Below are 24,385 nucleotides of genomic sequence, written 5' to 3'. Positions count from 1 at the left end.
GTGAGGTGAGTACATGGATTGAAAGCAAACATTTAGGCATTCCACCTTTTTCTCTTAATATTTTTTTCCAGTTTAATTAGATTACTGAATATTGTGACTGAGACTATGGGATATCATATAAATAAGGATATTTATGTTCGTCCCTTTTATCCCTTCCATCGATCACGAAGTTCGACTAATTTCTGACTGAACTCAATATCACTCAAAGCGAAAAATCCACGAAGGATATCTAAAAATACCTCGCACACACTCAAACTTTGTCCTCACTCTTGAATCTGTGACTATAGCAAATGCGTTGTTAACGCCTCAGGCGTGACTTTAAATGCCCGTGGTCCTTCTCTCAGCGAATGCGATGCTCCGTCTGAGTCCTCTGAATGCCATGAATCGAGCGTGCGCGGGTGAGACATATCTGCTTGCTTTCTTTCTGTGCTTCTTAATTACCTTTGTTTGTGTGCTCATTTTTTTCGAATATTTTTCCAGCTAATGCCAGGATGCTTGCTCTGAGAGCAGCGTCTGGTGGACACTCATGGAAGATATTCTTCCACTCACGCCCCGATTTATGTACTTTCATAGCGATTGTTCGTTCTGTGTGGGGGACGCTGAATGCTTTCCTAGTGTATTATTATCATCTGCTTTTCTGGCTCATCGTTTCCTTTCTCTTTCATCGTGGCAATGATAGAGAAGGCATGGACCGTCCAGGCATTGCCACTCATTGGTTCTCGGAACCTCGAAGACCTGCCAGGATCTGGTATCTTATTTACGACGTTTGACTCTTAGGGCTAGGGTTTTTTTCACGCCTACGTTCCTTTGGCGGTTTTATTTTTCTCGGCCTTGGGTCCCTTCCGTATCTGAATTCCTCCTTAGTTGACCATTCCATATTGGTAGATGGTATGCGGCGACATTGAGGGTAGTCAGAGAGAAAAATATTCCTAGCACACTTTAAGCACTTTAGCTTCCACTTTAGCTAACTTAAAGGACAAAGATGAGATCGGGTGAACCTCGTTGAAGAGCAATAAAACTGCGGCCGGGCGCTACCCTTTTTTTTGCTATAATAATCATTATCGACCGTGCGGCGGCTTCCAATGAATTAGCGTGCTATGAAATACATTTGAAGAGCCCGCTTTCCCAATGGGTGACGACGAAAGGGTATTCTGGTTATTGTGAAAGTTAAAAATCCAGAAATTCTTGAAACATATGTTGCATAGGCCATATGTTCGATTATATTCGCCACTGTTGCTATTCTAAAGATTATTTGTGATGAATGTCGAGCCTCACTAAATATCATACGCTGGGGCTACTGGAAAGTCCTAAATGCACTAAAGGAAAGAGAAATCTATTATAAATGGATCCCGTATAGAAAACCAAGTAGCACAATAACATCTAAGAAACCTGGCATTGTAACCTTTCCTCGGAATACACCTCGCACTCGCAATAATACTCAGCCCGCCGCCCGGTCGGTCTGGCGGCGGCGCGGCAGCGCATTGCACCGTTCAACATAAAACCATCTTGAGGCCAAAATAGCAAAAAGTAGCAAGATTTTTCTTTTGCTATAGACTCTATAGACTCTATGCTTTCAATTCGCGTCAAAATCTCCGGGGGGCTCGGAGGTGCCCAAAACGATATTGCTATTTATATTTCAAAATTCACGTAAAAATAGCATAAAGTTTAAACATTTTTATTTCCAACTAGAAAACTTTGGAAATTTAAAAAAATCACCAATATTTGTACGCGAAGGTACCAATTTATGCTATGTATTTTTTTAAGTTCATAAACTATCTGAAACCTTTTTTTTATGAAGGTGAACTTCTCTAAAAATGAGTGATTTTACGCCTCAGGCGATTTTATCCCGGAGGACTCATGTTTTTCCATTTATACAAACTACAATTAGCCACAAAATAGTCGTAGTACTAGCCAATATCATAGATCATATAGTGTAGAATACGAATAGTACCTTCAAAAATTCCTACAAAAAAGTTGAAAAAATGACTTTCGACCAGCTTTTTCCGATTTTGAACCACTGTGCGCCAGGGCATACTCCGAAAAACTTTCATTGGGTTCACGCACACGACGTTGAAAGATCAGCCTCTCAGCACGAAAGAAGCGCACCGGTGTAAATATGGTCTTAAGCTCCTCCACTAATTGTTCGTAAGTCAGCTGGTCCGGTGTGAGAGGGGGAAGATTCACAGCTAGCTTCTCCAATGCTGCCCCTCCTATGTGACCAATTAAGAAATCCTTCTTGCCGAGATCCTCAACAGGAGGACGTAATGTCCTCATATAGCTGTTTAGGCGCAGAAGGTAGGTCGAGATGCTCTCGACACTTTGATCAAAAACTCCTATACTCATATTTAGGCAATAGGTTCGTGAAGATACAGAATGGCACGTACCACAGGCGCGGTCGACCGATCAGTTTTTTTCCCGAAACTCACGTAAAGCCTCAACCACACGACACATAACCCACAACAGTATCGGACTCCAAATATCCCATCCTCGTCGCCAAATTGTTCTATTGCAGGAAAACACAAGAGTCCATTAGGAAATAAACTTTTAATTCTGGGCTATGCACGATACAACGCATGGCGTAGTCCCGCCAACAACTGCCGGGCGTGCCCCGTCCTCACACGTCTTATCCTTGGGACAGGGCTACCACCCTGGATACAACAAGTAGGAATCTCATGAGAGAACTTGTTGCGAAAGAGAATACAAGTGGTTTTAGCCTCATTCAGAACTATTCTGTTAAGGTGGCACCACTGCAACATCTCATCTTTTGTAGTCGAGGCCAAATGATCCAAGAGAGGTAAAGTACTAGCGGATAAGAGATTAGAAGTATCGTCAGCATACATAACAGTGGAGCAATATGAGAAGTGTTTAGGAAGATCATTAATGAAGAGGAGAAACAGTAGAGGACCAAGGATAGAACCTTGAGGTACTCCAACTGGTACTTTCAAGGGACTGGATTTAATTTCCACCACTCCTGCAAGTGATTGATGAGTGTAACCATAGAGTAAGTATATATAGAGAGCTCACCACACGTACAAAAATCGTATACGTTTTTGGTGTAGTTCTAGAGCGATTAACCAGATGTCACTAGAAGAATTTTGGCATTTTTTTTAATTTGCTCGTTCTACAAGTCTAAAAATATATTCTGAAGCAGAAAGGGTTTCTACATAAAGTGGAGATACTAATTATTCGATTTTGTTTATAACAATTGTTATAAAAAATATTTTCTCGAATTTCGGCTAGTTACTTGACTTTTCCGAGTTTATATTCCTAATCCATTTTCCGGCAGACTGTTCTTAGTATAAACTTGAAACTTGCAGGAAATGTTCATAGCACATTTTATTCCATACTAGTAAACTTTAATTTGTTCACAACTCAGTTTCAACGTTGTTATGTGTGTTTATATATCTTTCGGACGAAAAATTTGGAATTTTGCAGGGTAAAAATCAATCGCCTGCTAACTTTCGTATCTTACGATATAGGTCCATATATGCTGCGTATGAAATTTGAACAAAACTATAAATTTATTTTTGGTGAAAGAGTTGTAACTTTATCTCAATTACAACGGGAGTTATGCATTTTTAATGGCCGCACCTCGTCAGGCTTTCCTTACTGGCCTGGGTCTACGCAGAAAGCTCCCGCCTCCTAAGGAGTTCGTTTTGCCATCAGATAGGTTGGCGAGGCGAGGGTTTTGTTTTGACGAGGAAGAGATTTTCCGTGAGGGAAGATCTTTTCGCTTCAAGAGACAATATAAATCTTATTGATGGTCATCGCATCGTTGAACGATCAACATATCGAATACATTTCGCGTAGTGTGCTTCAGAACTTCAGATAGGAAATACCTCACTTTGGTGAAGTGTAAATGCTATTTACAACACCAAGTGCCGGAATATTACAATAAAAAGGGAATGCGAGATTGGATCTCTACACTGAACAACAATGCACTGTTTGCCTTTCGCTAACGGTCATAGCCTCTTCACCACAGTTGGTAACTAAAGCTTAAAAGTATTTGGTGATGAATTCCTAAGCGCGAAGCTTCAAACGAACACAAAGAGGAATGGATCAGCAGTAGCATTTTTGGGAATAGGGGTGGTCGGTGACCTTGATTTGTTTGCTCGATAGCGGGATGAGTAATGGCCCATTCTGTTACCACGTGGAAAATGGAAAGGTTTCTTTCGGCTGTACCAGTTTTCTACTTCAGGTCTTACGTATGGGGACGGGGATCATCTAATGCATGTTTTTGTCTTTCCTTGAGACCTTATTCTGATCATAGTTGTGATAATCGTCGTCTCGTTAATAACAAGACGCATTGTCGTTTGAGGAAAGTTTTGTTTTAAGCGTTAGCATTTAGTTGAGGTTCTTAAAAGTAAAACAAATAGCGGCTGCGATTGGGCCCGGGTTCACTCATTGCTTAAATTCTTGCCTCATTATATGAATGAATCCCTTCTCCCAGGGGCCGAAAAACTAAATATCCAAAGATACATTTTATGCGGTGAGCATTTATATAGCAATATCGAATGGAGTATTTTTGGCATATTCTAATTGTAAGTTGCTGCGGCACTAGAAAAATATGGCGATTCAAAACTATCCGCCCTCCCCTTTTTCGGAATTAAACCTCCTATTATGCAGTTTTGCGTATTGAAACTGCAAGCAAAATTTGCTTCGTAGGCCTCATGGGGAATCCTAATTCGAAGGCTAAAATATGTTATCGCGTTAGAATCTTGAGTTATCCATTCATTAATTGTTATAAAACATTTGATTCTATGTATATTAGATATTGATTGATTTTCGTACAATTTTTAACAGTCCAAAACCTATTTTTTGTCTTTGATAACAAGTTATTCATTTAAATACAGATTTTCAACACTAATACAGGATTTGTTATAATCATGCAACATAAAGTAGGTTCGAAGATTTTCGCGGCGCTGATCAGATTATCTCTGCATTCTCTTCGGGTTTCCACCGCGTCCGTTGGCTTTTGTCGAAACTGTTCTCGCCAAAAGGCAACGGACGCGGTGGAAACCCGTAGAGAAGGCAGAGATCATGCAACATAAAGTTTTAAGTCCAAACTTCGAACTGCAACCGACCTGTTGACGAGCCTTTCGGGAGGTACTTCCTCTGAGTGGCTGAAATGTCATCTATCAATGATTTTCCCGAGGTGTAACCCTCATTTTCCTCCATTGCTGGGGACTTATGTCCCGCGAGTAAAAACTAGTGATGTGTTTATAGAAGGTTAAAAAACTTCCATCTGATGTAAAAACATTTCGACGGAGTCGACGTACAAGTAGCCCTCCGGCGCGAGAATGTAGGAAAATAAAATTGTGCAATATATATAATTATATTACCTTTGCTAATCCAAGTAAATCTCACCGTATGAAAGTTAATCACAACCAAGTTGATTTTGATCAATCAATTAGAAGGTAAATGAAGAAGATTTTACTATTTCCAAAGCAGAAAAAGGAACAGTGTGCTAATCCGTAATAAGGTCTCATGCATCGCCAAATGTGATGCTGTGTTGGAGGATACCTCATTCGTGATTCTCCCCCGTGATCCAACGGATAGATTCCAAAAAAGTGTTAAAAAAGCTTTATCTTCCTGCTGTAATTTTATAAATTAGCTCCTAAATTAAATATCATCTTTAGGCAATTGCCTGGTTTTTCACCAAAATATAATATTAATAGCCCCATCATTTTGCCACAGAAACTTCAACACCTCATACGTCACCATCCAACTCCAAGCTAGTTTCATTTGACCTAAAAAATCTATTTACTTCTGTACCTGTACAAACAACTTTGTTACTTATTGAGAGACCACAATATTAACATCAGTGTGTCTTGTGAACTTCATTGCCTAATGGAACAGAGTGCCAGCCAAAATTATTTTTTGTACAATAAGAATATTTATCACCAAACAGACGGCCTTGCGATGCGGTATTCCCTTTCACCTGTAATAGCCGAAATATTTACCGACAATTCAAAACGCCAATTATTTGATTCGGGCATTCTATCTCATCTAACATCTTCTGGTACCGCTATGTTGACTACATCATTTGCCGCTGGACCGGAATTGTCAGACAATTAGATAATTTCACACAATAATATAATATGAATGATAATCCACAATGAAATCAATTGCAATTTCAAATGGCTACAGCTTTAATACTTAAACTAAAATCCTTCAGAGAAAGTTGAAAACGCGAGCTATTTCACAGCTTTGCTCCCTTCCCCCATCACAGAGAATTCTAAAAATTGGTGCCGGTCATTTTTTGTAGGAGACCTTTCCAACAGGCTTGCAAACAAATTCCCCAAAAATAAATTCAATGTTTCTTTTTACAACCCTTGCACTCTCGGTGAAGTTCTGTGTCGTAACAAAGACAAAATAGAACCCATCCATCAATCCGGCATTTACAAAGTTAATTGTGAATCATGCCACTTGAGTTTCATTGGTCGAACAGGCAGAAGTTTTATTATGAGAATGAAAGAACATAGAAGGTGCAGGAAACTGGGATGAAACGTCACTTATCGCCAAACATTTGGTACAGACTTTTCATTCTTGTCATTTTCAACCAGAATTTTCTCCACCCCTTCAGTAACGGCACAAGGCTTGATGTTTTAGAGCAGTTTGAAATAGTACAAATTTATACAAATATTCTTATTAGATATTAGATGTTCCCGTGGACATACCCCGTTAAGACGGTCTAAGGCTCCGCTACGCGGTGTCATAAAACGTCCGTTTTCGCAGTAAAATCCTTAGTGTGAGGGATCGGAGAGTAAAGAAGGTATTAGTCTCAGCTGGTATCTTTCTGGTAGGTCTTTTGTATGATTCCCGGGAAAACAAGTCACTTTTTCGAAGTGTGAACGCTTTTAATAGAAGCATGGTCTTCGATCGTATCCAAAGAAAACGAAATGAACTTCAATGAAACGTGCACTCACCTCGGCAAAAATACTTCCACTGTCTTCACCACAGACCATTTGAGAATCGGTGTCTTGAAGCAAAACATAAAAACGGTGAATGCTGAGCGTTAAAACCCATACAGTTTCAATAACATTACCGCGTCGCGGCTAATCCAACTCCCGACGCGCGCAGACGAACCCTGCCGCACGATCGATAAATCAATGCAATTTTCGGCGTCGCAAACTTATTTCCAAGATAACTGCATAAACACCTAAAAAATCTTCAAAGAATGCTCTCATATAAGTTACTTTGCGTGACTTTGCCGAAAAATCATTTGAAACTCTACCTCAATGTAGAACTTTGTCGCAAAACAGTATCCGCCATTTTGTAACTGCACGGTAAGAATTGATCGATGATATTCTTAAAGATTACGGAAAATTAAAGAAAGAAAACCATGCCAACAGATTATGTGGTTTTTTATTCTGCATGAATCCACCTACAACTTCACCTTCTACTTACTTTGGAAGATTTTCAGAGAAAATGGAAGACGGGCGTTTTTATGGAACGTTGCTCACGTTTAAGCCTGTGTATCTCAGAATCGGGTAGGATCTTTGTAAAATTAAGTGCATATCCTTAAATTTCAATTAGTTTTGAGTATACCTGCGAAGTTTCAAGTTTATAACTCAAAAAAAGTCATTTTGTAATTTTGTCCGGCTTTTTTCGATTACCGCCCACTGTGCGACATCCAACGGTCAAATTTGAATCAAAATATTTGCACCAAAATTTGATGCACTAACGCGCACCCTATCCCACGGTCAAAATTTCATCCAACTGGCTTTTGGTACTATCATTTGTACAAAACACCGTTTTTTCCAAATGGATAGGGCAGGTTCTAAATTTTCATCCAATAGGATGAAACCAACCATTCACTGGGCCCTTGACAAAAAAGCATCGCCAAGCGCTGACACAGAGGCCACATAGGTGAAGCCGGTGTCCCTCGGTCAAATTTGTATCAAAATATTTGTCCAAAAATTTTGATGCAAATTGCAAATATTTTGATGCAACTGGACGGGGGTGTCCCACGATGCATATCATTTGGACGAAAAGGAAAAGGAAAAATACGATATTTATGTAAACAAATTTGGAAGCTTATGGAAGTGAAGGATTCTGTCTTTTTTAGCAGGCGAAATTGTCTGAACAGGCCTCTTGAACATTAAAGAGGCGAAAAAAAAGAAAACAGAAGGAATGCTGAACTTGGCCTTGGCTGGAAAGGGGGTATGAAAGCGTTGGAATAAGCATGCTAAACATGATGGAGAAGGAGTTGGTCGCCGATGTTCCCGTATATTATCGATAATAATTGACGATAAGTGAGGATTTGCATGTCCCTTATTAGCAAGGGTGAAGGCAGGTGAGTGAGGATAAGTGAGGATTTGCATGTCCCTTATTAGCAAGGGTGAAGGCAGAATAAAACGGCAGGATACAAACGTGAGGCAGTTTATTCCCGCGGTGAAAATATTATTAATAATTAGATGGATATTGTGGTTGAGAAGATGTTATGAATAGTGCTGTAAACGTGCATTTAAATCAAATTTTTCCTCTCCTAATCTAGCAGTTGCTAAAGACCAATTTTTGCTCATTTTTACTTTTAGGACCACACCAGGCGATGAAATAGACGATCACGAACGTATATATATATTCGGAATAATGTTTTGTGAATTCACTTCGCGGTATGGTGACATTATAAATTCAAAAGTAAACCATTTAGTATTCAATACAGTACTAATGAAAAAACTCAACCGGTTTCGATATTTTCAGGTATTTATCTAGAGGTTTACGATAACGCTAATGACCTGAAAAGAAGGAAACCGGTTGGGTTTTTAATGCATACTGTGTGGAATGCAACAAAGTTTGCAAATGAGCATTTTTATTAATAAAATATATATAATGGACACAAAAATAAACTTTGTTGTATTCCACACAGTATGCATTAAAAACCCAACCGGTTTCCTTCTTTTCAGGTCTTTAGAGTTAATTGTATTGTATTCGATCGCTTCTCAGAACGACTTCAATCGCGTTTTGGTAATCTATTGAAGTAAATACGATAGGCTGCATGCTCTGCTAATGGGAAAATCCACTACCGGCTTCCCTTTCTTTCAATCCGAAGTGGCAAGAGAACCGTTTCCCGAACACATGCCGGACCTTAGGGACGTGGGAAGTGGTCCTTAGTCGGGACCTTTTGTTATCTTAACTTGGTGCACCACCCAACTTGAGTTTATTGCTTTCCTAGGGGGGGGTCTGACCTGCAATTGAAGCTTCACGTGTTAAAAGGTGAGGTCTTTACCCTCCACCCGCCTCCTTTTGGACGGGTTGTATTGCAGGTCCGCCGCTAGCATGCATTTTCGCACAAAATCTAAACATTTCACATTCTCTTTACGGGGTCCAACCCTACCCCTACAAGTTATCTGGGGGAATGGCCACATTTCCATGGCTCTTCATTTTAACTCCGTCCAAATAGCGGTCAAAACATTTTGGTACCCTTCAGTTTCTCCTTTTCTGTCGATTTGAACGCATACCCATTACTAATTGAGAAGTCCTATTTTGGCCACAGCTTTTGTGTTTAACAGTGATCTCACAAAGAAGTTATAGTGATGTGATAACTAAAAAAATGTGATTCAGTAATTTATTAGTTCCTGACAACCACATAAATAAGGATTATTGAGCAGGTATACTATGTTTCATTTATTTCCGTTTCTAGTTTTCGTTTTTTTAAATTGGTCTGAGACGAGGCACGCACTATTTTTCATATTTTCCCTTCTATTTTATATTTAAACTTTGTAGAAAGAGGACTGCTGTGTAGCTTTTTACAAACCTGTGTAATTATTGTTGACTGTCAAAAATTTCATGGACATTTACGTGGCGAGAACTGCACGGAAAAATGCTGGAGAAAAAAGAGAAAACCATAGTTGCTCGAAAAAGGAATTTGAATGCATATCTAGGGGGTTGTTTCAGATTACACGGAGATGAAAGGCAAAACTTGAGCTTATTAATTTTTTGAACATGAATTTTTTTTATTCTGACGAGAGAAGATGGCGAGCTAGTTCACGATCAATCTCTTTTTTTTAGAGGAATGGCAACTGGTTGAACAAAATTGTTGATTTCCCTGATGTATTTCGCAACCTTCCAAGCACCTCGGGTTCGTATTTTCCTAGTATTTTAATGGTGACATGGGGTCCCCTGGGATATTGTTCTAGTAGTCTCATTTTTTAACAGGTACATCCGATATACAAAGGGGTAGGCCAAGTAAACAATTCACTGACGTTACTACGCGCTCCAAAATTAGGAAAACGAAGCTGCTTGAAGTCAAGTAATTTGCAGGAGTAGAAGAAGAGTTAATCCTTCAATTCTCAACAATTTTGAGATCTCTGTCTTGCGGATTATTGATTGATCCGGTAAAACTTAAGAAGTTCTGCTTAGATACAGCGTAAAATTTTGTGAGACATTATGGATGGTTTTACATGCCACCCACGGAGCACAAAGTGCATACATGGTGCAGATGTAATCGAGTCGGCTCTTCTTCCTATTGAAGAACTATCGGAGGAGGCCCAGGAATCTCGCAATAAAGATATTAGAAAATACCGCGAGCATTACGCAAGAAAAATATCTCGAATTCATACGAATGAGGATATTTTCCGGTGACTGATCCTGACATCGAACCCTTTTATTAGCACATTAGGAACTGACTGGACAAATGTCGGGGCCTTAAAGATCTTTCGCAGGAGGTTCGTGATCTTGGTCTTGCTAGAGTCTCAAAATTCTGCGAGCGAATGCGAAGAGAGGGATGGGTGGGATTGGGAAGAATCTGATGATGAATAATTATAATACATAATCCGTAAAGTAATAAATCATTAACCATGCTTATATGAGAATAAAAGAGTCACTTAAATACTATTTTGACATTTATTTAAAAATTACTTTTAGTCCATACAGAAGAACCTCACGAAATCTGGAAATCGCACCTCTTTAACGTAAGTCAATGAACCCAACAACCCTCTTTTTAGCCTTTTTTATTTATTGACTAATTTCAAAGATCATTAACTCATACTTCATAACTAATTATCATTTATTTTCATGTTTTATCATGATTTGCGTTCGTCTATGCAGTCAGCGTTACGATTAGCCATATAATAAGGTAAAGTTCCACGTATCGCCTAAAATAATATTTTTTCGCAAAAATAACTTCAGAAATGAAAGTAGCATGCCAAAAAACGTGTAGAGAGCAATTTTCAAAGACATCCAACGAAAATATGATTTTGGTCAAACTTTTTCGCGATCTGGGCCTTTGTGCGCCGCCTCTCCCTCTATGCTCTCTCGGTCTTCCCTTCCTTCGATGCTTGGGGTACTGACAGAGTTTGGAAGACGGGGAGCGGGAAGGAAAGGGGATAGGCGAGGTGACCTTGAAGAAAAAGACCCTCTCGCCTCTGGCTAGCTACTCTCGTGCCACCTTCCTGCTTTTTGAGAATTAAAACTGTCGATACGATTTCCTCCTATGCCGTGAGCCCTCTATAATATACTTACTCTATGGTGTAACTCACAAACTGCGATCTGTCACTAAGGAATGATGATATCCAATTATAAGAGTTATTAGTGATTCCCAAGCACTGAAGTTTGGACTTGAGAACTTCATGATCCACACTGTTAAAAGTGTTTTTGAAGTCAAAAGAGATGCCTAAAATGTGATGTTTATTGTTCAGTCCAAGAATAACATTATTTAGGAACTCGAAAATAGCAGAATAAGTGGACCGGCCAGCTCTAAAACCATGCTGAGAGTCAGAAATTAAATTAAATCTCTGGAGGTGCTTAATTAATCTATGATGGAAGAGTTTTTCAAAGATCTTTGAAAATGTTGATAGAATGGAAATAGATCTGTAATTAATAGACTCTGAAGGGCAGCCTTTCTTGGGAATTGGAATTACCCTGGCCAGCTTTAGGGCAGAGGGAAAGACACCAGAGCGGACCCAAGTAGAAAAAAGTGTGTTCATTCAGTGTTCTTTTTATGTCCATTTAATGTTCAAATTGTGTTCCTTCTATGTTCACCGAATGTTCACTTTATGTTCTTTTTATGTGTTTTGTGACAGAAAGAACATAAAAAGAACACAAAATGAACACTCGTCTGTGAACATAAAAAGAACATAATTTGAACACAAAATGAACACATTTTTGAACATCAAAAGAACACAAAATGAACATAAAAAGAACATTTTGTTGAACAACAAAGAAAAAGCTTTCACGGAAGTCCCATCATTACCATGAACACTTTCACATCTTTGTGAATCTGATGTCAGTGTTTGGATATGTTTCAAATCATTTTACTTCCAGCTTTTTTTTATTAGAAACGTCGAACTTATTCGTAGAAGCCAAATGCTCAGGCCTTATCCCTGTTTAGTTTGCAATAAAGTACATATTGAGAGTGTTTTCAGGTGTTCCTTGATTGCATTCTCGGATCGTTCAATGTCCATTTTTTGATGATATGCCTTCATTTTGGGATAATTTTCCCGGAAATTCATTATTTTAAATTTCTAGAAATATTATGGAAAACTGCTAAAAAATACAGTTTTGTGGATTTCAAGATGGTGAAATTCAAACTCATTTTTGGTAGACAAAGTCTCCAAAATCATCTGTATTACTTGTTTTATGTAAAGCTACTTGTCATGACACATGAACTGCAGTTATCCACAATCACCTCCAAGGAATGAGAATTTTTATACTGGTTTATTTTAAAGAACAACAAAGAAAAATGTTCATTTTGTGTTCAACATAGTGAACATATAAAAAAATGTTCAATTTGTGTTCACCATGGTGAACATAAAATAAACACAAAGTGAACATAAAATGAACGCATAAAAAATGTTCATATTGTGTTCACCATATGGTGAACATAAAATGAACTCAAAGGGAACACAAAATGAACATAAAGAAAAATGTTCATTTTGTGTTCACTGAGATGAACATAAAAAGAACATAAATTGAACATCAAAAGAACACACCAAGAAATTGGTGAACATAAAAGAACACCAAAAGAACATCAAAAGAACACTTGAACACTGAATGAACATATAAAGAACACCAAAAGAACACAATTTTTCTACTAGGGGAATGAGAGATTGATGATATCAGTCAATGGAGGAGCAATTAAGTTTGATGAAGCTATTATAATACTAGGAGGAATGCCATCAGGCCCGGGTGAGGAATTACCCAGGGAGATGATGGTTCTTTGAACCTCATGAGGGTCAGTGGGATGTAGAAAAAAAGAGTGAGGAGAAGTCCTCCACTGCAAAATAGGTCGAGTAGACCGATTGGAAAGAGGCAAATAACAAAATTGCTGGTTAAATTTATCAGCAATATTTTCAGGGTTACCTTCCAATATACCTCCAAAATCAATGCTAGTGCTGCCAGGGAATTTAGGGGAGTTAGTATTCTCCTTAATTACTTTCCAAGTATCTCTAATAATGTTAGTTGATTTACTTAGAAAGTTATTAATGGCAGCCTTCTTCTCGCCAATAACACGGGACTTGAGTTGCTTTAGAGCATCAAGATATGCACTGCGAAATGCGTTGTCAACAAATTTACTCCTGTAATGAAGTTCACGTACATGAGCAGATAGGGCTTTCAGCTCAGGGGAATTGAGCTTGAATCCACCATGGGGGTGTTTTTTTCTAACTTTTCTAATGGGAAAACAAGCTTCAAAATATGACATGAATATATTTAAAAAGGCCTTAAATTTAGCATCAACATCAGAAGTCTGTAATACATCCTCCCAAGACTCACTTCATAACTCACAAACAAACATGTCGACAAACCTTGCCGCCATGGCTAGTACTACACAATTTTGGAAGTATTTTGGTGCTATTCTGAGTCGTGTTGACTTTTTCAAGGGTGCAACTTGCTCCTCACTTTCCTCCAGTTCTATTTTTTCTCCTGTAACTTCAGGCTCTAATCCCCTTGCTTCCCCTCCTGGACATATCTCCATTACTTTTGGACTCAATACCCCATTAGTTATTTCATTATTACTTTCAGGGAAACTTTCCCTTTCCTTTACTTGTTCAGAGAAACCTTCTCTTTCTTCATCCTGACCTGAGAAATCTTCCCATGCATCTTCTGGCTCAAGGAAACCTTCCCACGAGTCCAGCAAAGTTTTTGACTCATCAAATATAACATTTCTGCCAGTGATCAATCTTTTCTTGTCCACCGGCCACAACCTGTAACCATTATAACAATAGCCAAGCATAACACATTTAACACTTCTCTGATCAAATTTTCCTTTTCTCAACTCTTTAGGAACATGTAAATAGGCAAGACAGCCAAATACCCTTAATTTTGAAAGATCAGGCTTTTTCCCATACCACTTTTCAGCGGGAACTTCCCTTCCACTTAATGCTCTAGTAGGACTCCGGTTTATCAGGTAGACTGCCGTATAGACAGCCTCAATCCACATGACTTTATTTAAACTACTGTCAAGTAACATGCATCCACTCTTGTCTAAAATTGTTCTATTCATTCGTTCAGCTAGACCATTGTTTTCAGGTGTTCGGGGAATTGTCAATTCAAAATGAATTCCTTTTTCATGGAAGAATTCTCTTATATTTTCATTTAAAAATTAAGTGCCATTATCACATCAAAATACACATATTTTAAAGTGAAATCTAGCAGTCACCCTGGCTTCATATATATTTAAATACTGAAATACTTCATATTTAATTTTCAAACCAAAAGTTACTGTAAAGTGAGTAAAATCATCAACGAAACTAAGGATATACTTATCCCCATTATAAGCAGTGGGCATTATTGGACCACACAGGTCACTGTGTACTCTTTCTAGGGGCCTAGTGGTTATGTCTCTCATCCCTGTAAAGGGTCTTTTAGTTTGCTTGCCTTTCACACAAGTTTCACACACATCAGCACGCTTAGCCTCTTTTGAATTGGTTATTTCTAATCCATATACCATTTTACTCAACTGCAGCAAACTTTGCTGACCAATGTGCCCCAGACGTTTGTGCCAGAGACATTCATCTTTCACTGCCAGGTTAGCTTGTTCTTCACTTTCAATGTTGAGTGCAAGACAGTAGACTCTACCTTGTCTCACCCCTTCAGCCACAACTGTACCATTTACGCTGATAAAACATTTACCAGAGCAGAAGAGTACATTATAGCCTCTCATTTCCAGCCTAGAAACAGACAGCAAATTGTAATTCTGATTTTTCACAATAAGGACATTCTTAAGATGAATAGGGTGGTTTCCTTCATCAAAGAAAACGAAAGGCATTGATTGCGATTCGTTACCCACCATTAGTGTATTCATAATATACAAATTATTTTGTTTTAGAAATACCGGGTTAGACGAATGGCAATGGTCCATTTTTATCCTCATTTGAAAAGGGCCAGATTGGCGCCCATGCGATGCCACTCCACGTGACGTCACAGGGACCTAGTTTCTACAGGAGAAGATAGGAGTTATACATCGTCTGAGGTTACCAATGCATGCATGAGGCGCAGAGCTCAGGGAAACATGTCTTAACAATCACTTATTAAAACTGGCTAAGGTCGGAAAGTTTTCCTCGTTTGATAAGTTATTAATAATCCTTATTTAAGCCAAGCGCTACCAGCCAGTAGGGTACTAGGCTACCCGCTAGCAGCCTGCGTCGTATCAGCGCTAAGCCTCGCCTCAAGGTCACCTCGCAGGGCGGCAACGGGAACCAGAAATACGTCACGCGGAGAGATTTCCCGGCATTCATACTTTGCCGGTGCGCTTTCGCGCGCTTGAAAATATTCACTTTTCATTTTATCGCGAAAATTAGATATTGTCATTTAAAAATCTAAAAGCGTGCAATACGTACTCCAGGAGTAATAATCTTTCGATTTAGGCAATAAAAAAATAATAGGAAACCACCCTATTACGCTTCTTTTTCCTCCAACTTCTGTATTACCACAAACATCTCCAACTTCAAAAGCTTTCAAATATGATTCCTTCTGAGCAATTTTAATCGTTACTGGAACTTTTAATAATTTTCTATTTGACATTGGCACTCCTCCCTGGACCATATGGTCCGATGCACCAGAATCAATGTATCATACAGTACTGTTTCATGCAGACAACAAATCTGACTCTAGTAGGGAGCTGTATGCTTTAGATCTGACAACCATGTTACCATTATTCAAGCTTTCATACTCCACAGTTTCAATAGCATCTCCTACCTCAGTCATAAAACTATAAGCCACTCGTCCAGATTCTCCCCCAGAGGCAAAACTAGCAGTTTCTCCCTGAAACTCCGCTGTTGCTGGCGTTAATTGACAGGGTCCACGCCCTGCTCCACGTCCGCGATTATAACTGCGACTATGGCCTCCACGAGACCACGAGCTGCTGCTCCGACCTCCTCGATGTCCGCGGCAGACACGACCTCCTTGCAGGTGTTGTCCTGTTGATCCTCGGCACCTGTAATTTTTTAATACACAACCTCCTCGTACTGCTCCGCGATAGGCTCCGCTTCCCGGTCTCCAGCCATGAATTTTCCTATGCCCCTTTATTCCGCAATAGGGAACTTGCATATATTTCAGATATAATCAATAGCCCCAAAATTATATAAAAATATATGTTTGCAAGTAGGGAGAAAATAAGAGAATCAGCGCAATCCAAGGTCACTTCCGCGTAGCAACTGCGAGGAGAGGCGTCTCGCTACACAAGCCCCTCCCCTCCCCTCCCCGCCACCAACATTCGAGCGACATTACGTCATTTCAAAAACGTGAATTGCAATAACCAGTCGGCATTGCATCACCCTGTTGGTGTCCCGCGCACGTGTCTCCCCCACCCTTCGCATTTCCTGGAGACGCAATATCCCCCCCGACATTGCATCACCCAACACGTGCGGCTGCAACGTGACCTGGCTTTCGCAAAGAATATGACGTAACCCCACCCCTCTTTTTCGTGTTCTGGAGACGCAATATCCCCCCCCGAAATTGCATCATCCAACACGTGCGGCTGCAACGTGACATGGCTTTCGCAACCCCCCACCCCTCATTTTCATGGATATATAAGCCTCACCAAATCGGAGCGGACTCATTCTCTTGCTTCAAGCAGCCAGCACAGTGATCTTCACATAAAGAAGTCAGCCAAAAATTTCGAGGACCTTCCTAATAGCTATCGTCGATATAAGAAGTCGTCAGAAATCGGGAGGACCACCTCAGACAGTGAATTGGTGAGTGCCAGCCTGATTCCATATTATTTTGGCTATATTTATAATAAGTTCATAGAAATGAAAGGTCATTAAATCCGATAATACTGATCAGAGAGCCTCAAAATTCCTTACGAGTAACTTTCACACAACTAGCATTCATCCGTAATATTTTTCTCGTAAAAACCCTTTTCAGGGTATTAAGGGTATTTAGGGTACGGGAAAATTCTGGTCCTAGTACTGTCATTTTCACCTAAAAAATTCGGGGGGGTTAGTATAGAAACAATACCGTTGAAAAAATTTTGACAAAGCAAGTAGTTTAGATTTGGTGGGCCAATTTACGAGTGATGGTATTAGGAGAAAATAGGTTAGCAGCAGGTAGCTTTGTAAGAAAGTCGTTAATAACTCAGTTGTTTGAAGGAATTTGGGGATAGTTCAAATACAAAGTTTCTTTGTTTTTCCAATACACATAAGATGCAGCAATCAAATTCTCTATGACCCTTAAGGGTTCTCATTCAGGGTAATCAAGTACCCTTATTTTCCGTATTAGGGTTTTAAGAGTTATTAGAAAACTTGTTCATCTTTCAACTCTATACACGAAGAACCGATTGATTTTTCATAATTACCCCCCAAGGTGTCCAAAAATCGGTTTCAAGTTAAGAGGGAACTTAGAAAATTTCTCTCGTCTTGTGGATAATATAAATCTGTTAATATCTTTCTTATTTGAAGTGATAAATGCAAACAGTAAACGGTGTAGGTGATAAAAATTAACTACCCTTCAAATATAACAATCAAATTCTCTACGACCCTTAAGGGTTCCGATTCAGGGTACTCAAATACCCTTATTTTCCATGTTAGGGTTTTAAGAGTTATTAGAAAACTTGTTCATCTTTCAACTCTATACACGAAGAACCGATTGATTTTTCATAATTACCCCCCAAGGTGTCCAAAAATCGGTTTCAAGTTAAGAGGGGACTTAGAAAATTTCTCTCGTCTTGTGGATAATATAAATCTGTTAATATCTTTCTTATTTGAAGTGATAAATGCAAAGTGTAAACGGTGTAGGTGATAAAATTTAAATTCCCTTAAAATATAACAATCAAAATTTCTACGACCCTTAAGGGTTCCGATTCAGGGTACCCAAGTACCCTTATTTCCCGTGTTGGGGTTTTAAAAGTTATTGGAAAACTTGTTCAACTTTCAACTCTATAAACGAAGCATCAATTGATTTTTTCATAATTACGCCCCAAAGAGTCCAAAAATCGGTTTTAAGTTAAAAGAGGACTTAAAAAATTTCTCTCGTCTTTGGGAACATAAATCTTTTAATATCTTTTTTATTTGAAGTGATAAATGCAAACTGTAAACGGTATAGGTGATAAGATTTAACTACGCTTCAAATATAACAATCAAAATTTTTCAGACCCTCATGAGGTCAGGGTCAGGGGTATCTTGCACCCTTATTATAGGAGTTAACCTTTCAAAGTTTCTTACAAATATTGTTGCTCCTTAAACGTTATATATGAATTAATAATTTGTTTTTTCAAATTCGCTCCGGTATCCCTTCAAAAATTAACCTAAAAAAATTAGATTTGGACTTAGAATTTTCTCTTGTCTGGTGAAGCATATTTAATCTTTTATATCTTCCCTAGTTAAAATCATAAATATATACGATACAAACAGGAATTTAGATTAATTTTAATTACCGTTATAAATTATCAAAACTTTATGAAACCCTGAATGATTCAGGGTCAGGATACTTAGGTACCTCTAATTAGAGTGTAAGACTATTGATATTTATTACAGGAAACATGCTATATTGATAGCTAAATACAATCCAATAACTGAAAAAAATGTTTTAATCCTCGTGCCGAAAAAAATGCATTGACTTACATTTGCATGATTCAATTAATTTTGATTCCACCATCTAAACGAGCTAGTTGTTACCGGTATACCTTCCAAACTCTTTATCATATACATTTTAATTATAGTTAACCATGTTTCATATATAACTTAACCAATTAATGCAGGTATTTCATTTGATATCGAACTTTTAGCGAGAACACTTATATCCCTAATTAATTAAGTTTATCTCTCCTCTTCATGCAGGATACTGAATCATAAATTATGTCATCCTTCATATCCACCATCCTAAACAATTTTAATGCCGGACGTTATGAGACCCCACAGGAGCTAGAATCAGCGCTCACGGGGATCAATGAACGCATTATATTTTATAACGAAACGGTAGATGACATGGAAACTTATAATAGAATGACAGAATCGTTAGATAAGGCAAAGGGTAGAAAATTTTGCACTTATTGTGAAATCTTTTACAATATTGATGAGGCTATGCCTCATGAGAACACTAACGCGCACCGGATGAAAATTAATGAGCAAGTTGGTAGAGGGTTTAATGAAATTCAGTCGGCAATTGGTTCGCGGCTAAAGACGTTTTGGATAACTCCAGAGGAGGAGGACGGTGCTCTTGATGTAGTGTCCTTTTTAGATGAGATCAAGACGCGTACAATTGCAAAATTACTGGATTCTGTGATTCAGAACAATTCCATCAAATTTAATCTTGTTCTTATTTGTAAATTTCAAAAGGGTGAGAGAGAGGAAATGGATGCTTCTTTTAAAACTAACAATCGGCGCCTATTCTTAGTAGATAAAATTGGAGAAGTTGTCGACGAAACCTTTTCAAAATTACTGAAGGAAAAATCCGAATTTCAGGCTAAAGGATCAGGTTGGACATTAAATCGTGTGATTGGGATGGAATTACGTATTAACAAATATAAGCCGTTAAGAGGTTCTAGTTTCATCCCACTCCCAGCAAAAATTAAAAATACCCTTTCTGTGATTAACGTTAGAAACAACGACCATTTTTGCTTCAAGTATTCAATTTGGGCAAAAAATATCGCTAAAGACCCTCAACGTGTTAGTTTGTACAACACGAACGAATTTTATGACGCCTACGACTGGGATTGCATCACTTATCCCGCCCGACTGAATGAAATCCCTAAATTCGAACGCGTCAATAACATTTCAATCAATGTGTTTGGATTGGATGACAAAAATAACGTTTATCCTTTAAAAATTGTAGATGATGAGCTCGAGGACCATAGAGACTTACTTTACATAACTAACGAGAATACTGCTCACTATTGTTGGATTAAGAACTTAAATAGGCTGATTAAAACTCAATTAACAAGAAATAATAATCCTATATTCATTTGTAAACGTTGCTTTACTCACTATCATGACGAATCAAAACTCAAGGCTCACAAAGAACTATGAAGGGGCACAGGTGAACCCAGTAAAATCGTAATGCCCGACGATGACAATAAATTATTGAAATTTACCAACATTAATCGCACTTTCCGTGTACCTTACGTGATATATGCTGATTTTGAATGTCTTCTAAAAAACATCAGTACATGTGAACCTTCTTCTCGGACATCATTTACAAATGCTACTCAGAAACACGTACCATTTAGTTTTTGTTACATGCTGAAAACACCAGACGGATGTGAGGAACCGGTATTGTATCGGGGACCTAATGCAGCACGGGCTTTTATTGAGTGCATGAAACAGGAGGCCCAGAAGGTTTTCAAAATTTACAAGAACCCTATAACGATGACTCCACTCACCGAGGAAAAAGAGAGCGCTTTCCAAAACGCATCGACGTGCCATATTTGCGAAAATGAGTTGGGTACCGATAGGGTTAGAGATCACGATCACCTGACGGGGCAGTATCGAGGCCCAGCTCATTCCTTTTGCAATGTTCAGTACAAGATGCCTAAATTTCTCCCCGTTTTCATTCATAACCTGTCCGCGTATGATGGTCACTTCATTGTTCGTGAATTGGATTACGATGAAAGACAAATATTTGTAATAGCAAACACGGAAGAAAAGTACATTTCTTTTGCAAAATCAGTTGACAACAATTTTGTTGTACGATTCATTGATACTTGTCGATTCATGTCCACCTCATTAGCGTCACTAGTCTCGAACCTAACTGAATTTAAATATACTACAGAAATATTTGGTGATAAGACACGACTAGTTACACGAAAGGGGGTTTATCCCTATGATTACACAGATTCGTTGAATAAACTCGATGAAACCTTGCTCCCGGGAAAGGAAAAATTTTACAATCGTCTAACAGATGACGGAATTTCTGACACTGACTATGCGCATGCATGTAATGTTTGGGAAGCTTTCAACTGCAACACTTTGGGCGATTACAGCGATGTTTATCTAAAAAGTGACGTCACTCTTCTCGTTGATGTTTTTGAGAACTTTCGTGACGTGTGTTTTAGCGCGTACAAACTCGATCCTGCGTGGTACTATACCGCTCCTGGATTGACTTTTGACGCAATGCTAAAACATACTCGTATTGAGCTTGAGCTTTTAACAGACTACGATATGTTACTGATGATAGAGAAAGGTATTCGAGGAGGAATATCTCAATGCTGCAAGCGATATTGTGAAGCTAACAATAAATACATGGAGGTTCATGATACTAAAAAAGAAACTAACTACTTGACATATTTGGACGCAAATAATTTGTATGGCTGGGCCCTCTCAAGACCACTCCCATGTTCAAATTTCAAATGGCTTTCACCTGATGAAATTCAAAACCTAGACGTAAACAATATTTCCGATTTCAGTGAAACGGGATATATTCTTGAGGTTGACCTCGACTATCCGCGAAGCCTTCACGATAAGCATTCAGATTTTCCTCTTTGCTCAGAAAATAAAGTTCCACCTAACGGTAAACATGCCAAGTTGCTAACAACACTCGAAAATAAAACAAAATATGTAATACATTACGTAAATTTGAAGCAGGCTCTTTCTCTAGGTCTAACACTCCAAAAGGTACATCGAGTCATCGAGTTCAGTCAGTCTCAGTGGTTAAAGCCATACATCGACTTGAACACTAACCGTCGGAAAGTTGCCAAAAACGAGTTTGAGAAGGATTTCTATAAACTTATGAATAACGCCGTATTTGGAAAGACAATGGAGAATGTAAGGAAGCGAATTAACCTTGAACTTGTGACCTCTGAAAAAAGGATGCAGAAATTGATCAATAAATCCACTTTTCTCGATAGAACGATATATACCGAGTCTCTAGTTGCCGTTCACATGCGGAAGGCCATCATTAAAATGACGAAGCCAATTTATATAGGTTTCTGTGTGTTGGATCTAAGTAAAACATTAATGTATGATTTTCATTACCGAACAATGCTTCCAAAATACGGTGAAAGATTATCACTTGCATACACAGACACGGATAGCCTTATGTATTGTATAAAAACAGATGATATTTACGAAGATATGCTAAAAAACATGGACGTGTTTGATACTTCCGATTATCCAAAAAATCACCCCTGCTTTTCCGAAAAAAACAAGAAAGTAATCGGTAAATTTAAGGACGAATGTGATGGTAAAATTATGACACATTTCGTAGGTTTACGTAGTAAATTGTATTCGTTCAAGATGGAAACAGGGAAAGAGACAAAAAAAGCAAAGGGAATAACTAAATCCGTGAAAGAAAAATGCCTAAAATTTGAAAACTACCTGCATTGTCTCCACGAGAACTCAACAGAGTTCCGAAAAATGACGGTAATTCGAAGCAGAAATCATGACCTATACACAATGAGAATGAATAAAGTAACACTGAATGCGTTCGATGACAAGCGATACATCTGCGAAGATGGTATCAATACCCTTGCTTGGGGGCATTATAAAATACCTCGAAAACGAACACATAATGAGGCATTCGGTAACGATTGAAATAGATAAAAACTAGTTTCCTCGTAATCATAATTCCAGTGTTAATCATGACGTTAGCCTGGAAACATCCTTTTACATGCATCTGCGCGGGCCCCGTCAGGTTGTGGAAAAACCACATTTGTCACGCAGTTTTTGGAAAAAGTGGAGTATATGGTAGATACTCCTATAGAGCAAGTGGTTTGGTGCTGTGCCCCAGGAAGTGAGCCTGACATAAGAATACCAGTTCAGTTTTACTCCGAAATACCACCTTTCGAAGGATTTAGTGGTGTTCCCACTTTGTATGTAATAGATGATTTAATGAGCGAGGGAGCCTACAGCAAAGATGTGAGCAGATTATTCACCAGAGGTAGCCATCATTTTAACATTTCGGTGTTTTTAATCACGCAGAATATTTTCTATCAGAGCCCGCAATCGAGAAATATATCATTGAATTCAAAGTATATTGTTGCGTTCAAAAACCCCAGAGATAAGTTACAATTTGGTCATTTGGCCAGGCAGGTCTATCCGGAAAAATCGGGGGAATTGTAGAGGGTATATAAACAGGTTACACAAGAACCATTTGGTTATTTAGTTTTGGATCTCGTACAGGACACGGACGAAAGATTCCGCTTCAGAACCAAAATTTTTCCCCAAGACGGGGCTACTGTCATTTACATGCCCCAACGCGATGAATAGATTGAAGAACAATAAACACTTGCTCCACGTCCTAAAATCTGCAAAGCCTAAACTACGTACTGCTATATTGAATAGCTCGGACGAGGAGTTGATTAAAACAATTTGCGAATGTTGTCTGAATACTCTAAACGGAAATCATAAGATTGATGAGCGATTGAAACGAAAATTGTCCAAGCATCGTAAAACACTGAGAACGTTGGCTGAACGAGGAACGAGTGTAAAAAGAAAACGAGCTCTTCTCGTACAAAAAGGTGGCTTCTTACCATTACTACTGGGTTCGATATTAAGCGGTGTGATTGGTAGCCTGCTGGGAAAATGAGTTTGCAGAAAATGCTCGTAGTGAGTCCCGAAGTCTTTGATCGCAGTCATGCAAAGGCTAGGTTGAGTAAGTTGGATAAGGAAATGAAACTTGTGTTAGCGAGTAAAGGGCTCAAGGATATTGACAAGTGGCATTTGTATAAAAGAATACTCGATAAATATCTCGACTCAGTGTCAGACTTTAAATCTCCCGTACACGTTCCGATAGTGAAACACTCACCACCAACACGACTAGAGGAGGGTAGCGATGCAATGAGAAGGCGGTTAGCCGAAATTAAGAGGACAAATTCAGAGTTAGATTCGACATGGGCACGAATAAAGGAACAAATCGAAAGCGATTCTCCACCGAGAAAAATGAAGCGGATAATAGTAACTCCAAGAGAGCCAAGCACACCTCCAAGGGAGCAAAGAACATCTCCAAAGGAGCGATGGACATCTCCGAGACCAATTCCAAGGCGAAGCAAGCGAAAAAGGGTACCAAA

This window comes from Ischnura elegans, chromosome X (genome assembly GCF_921293095.1).
Source record: "Ischnura elegans chromosome X, ioIscEleg1.1, whole genome shotgun sequence".
Lineage (NCBI taxonomy): Eukaryota > Metazoa > Arthropoda > Insecta > Odonata > Coenagrionidae > Ischnura > Ischnura elegans.
The sequence above is the reverse complement of the archived record's forward strand: the minus strand, read 5'-3'. Positions refer to the sequence as shown.